Consider the following 1,877-nt stretch of genomic DNA (forward strand, 5'->3'; position numbering starts at 1 on the left):
TATATATATATATATATATGTATGTATGCATATATGTATATATGTGTGTGTATTTATATGTATGTACGGATGTATGCATGTATGTATGTGTGAGTGTGTGTGTATGTGTGTGTACGGACGATGTTTGACTTGTTCGTCTGTTGACCTGGGGTCTAGCGAGAGGTTATCAGCGATGGTAGAAGTCGAGGTAGGTGAATTCATGTACTATTTCCGGCTTGATGTTTTGATGGTGATGGTGGGGAGGGGGTGCTCGACATCTTTGCCCAGTACTTTGATTTCCTTCAAACTGATAGTTAGGCTCAATTCCTGACAGGCTTTTGAGAGTTAGTCCATGAGGTACTGAATTTTCTCCCCAGAATGCGCTGTCAGTGCTGCGTCGTCTGTGAGCAGCATCTCTCTGATGAGTACCTGGCGCACGCTGGATTATACTTCCAGCCTCGACAGACTAAAAAGTTTACCGTCTGATCTGGCGTGAAGGTAAACATCATCAGTTGATGTCCCAAATGCATGTTTCAGCATGACTGCAAAGAAGCCAAACAGTGTGGGGGCACGCACGCACGCATCCCTGCTTCACGCAGCTACGAATGTTGAATGCCTCCGAAGAAGAGCCATGAAATTGAACGACGTATTTCATATCCGAGTGAAATGATTGGACAAACTTGAGGAGTCCTGGAGTACAGCTAAGACTAGATTTTGAACAGGCCATCTCTACTGACTAGATCAAAACCTTTTGTGAATTCGATGAAGGCGATGAAGAAAAGTTGCCTTTCCTCTCAGCACTTCTGTAGCAGTCGATGGTAGAGCATTCTGATCTCAAATCGCACTGAGATTCTGAGTATATTCTGTCAGTGATTTTCCCTAATTGTTTAAGTAGTCGCGCGCAAAGACGTTCCCGACGATGCTTAACAACGTGTTTGCCTTGGTATTTTTGCAGTCGATTTTGTCGCCTTATATATGGTGACAATGTTGCTGTTCTGTCGTGTCATGCGGGAGTAGTGATCAGCTCCCACTTTGGCGTTGCAGTCACCAAGTAGCACCAGCTTTTCTCCATTTGGGATCGCCTGCATTTTTCTTCAGAGCTGATCTTATCCTTGGTGTCTTGTGTTGAATAGAGGTTTGGTGTATAAGTACTGATAGCGTTGACAGGCTCATCAGAAGTTTTCAATCGGAGCGAGAGTATCCGCTGTAAAACGCCGCTGCTGAGTTCTATCAACTTCAGCAGAGAGTTCCTCGCGGCAAACCGACACCATGCTCTCTAACTTCATCTCTGTCTTTCTCTTGTCACAAAAAGTATACTCTCTTTTACAAATCTGAATCTAGGAGCCTCGTTTCCTGGAGTGCTGCACTGTTCCGTTGGAGTCGTAGCAGTTGGTTGTTGATCATTGCTGTCTGACGTGTGTCGTCGATCATTTGAATGTCCTCTGGCAAACCAGTTGTCATGATACTTATATCCCAACACCCGAGTCTCTATGCTGTTTTTATGCGTTGTTTCTTTGCTTGCCTGTTCGTTTTCTTGGTGCAATGTTTGCAGCCCACATTTGTTAGGCTCATAAAGTGAGTATGGGAAAACAGAAAACTGGTTACAATCATCAAGATTATTATCTATTAAGCGTGCGTTCTTAGTACGTTACTTTATGGCAGTGCGACATGGAGCCACTACTCCAGAAACGGGCCGCGTCTAAACATCTTCTACCTTCGTAATTTGAGACGAATTTTGGATATTTGTCAGCAGAGTGGTATATTTATCGAAGTGTACAGTGTTACCTATCACTCCGTTAAACCCCAGTGCGAAACTGATCGGTAAGATCGGCCGTAATGGATATAATACTGTAGACTTCGATTAATATATATGTATATGTATATATATATATATATAT

At 43.2% G+C, this 1,877-nt stretch overlaps 1 protein-coding gene across 2 annotated transcripts in view; it reads right to left on the reverse strand.

The window, feature by feature from the left end:
- The window catches only part of LOC106883197 (trafficking regulator of GLUT4 1), a 15,406-nt gene that overhangs the window by 1,917 nt on the left and 11,612 nt on the right, over positions 1-1,877 (reverse strand). The window lies entirely within an intron of this gene.

This window comes from Octopus bimaculoides, chromosome 2, assembly GCF_001194135.2.
Source record: "Octopus bimaculoides isolate UCB-OBI-ISO-001 chromosome 2, ASM119413v2, whole genome shotgun sequence".
Taxonomy (NCBI): domain Eukaryota; kingdom Metazoa; phylum Mollusca; class Cephalopoda; order Octopoda; family Octopodidae; genus Octopus; species Octopus bimaculoides.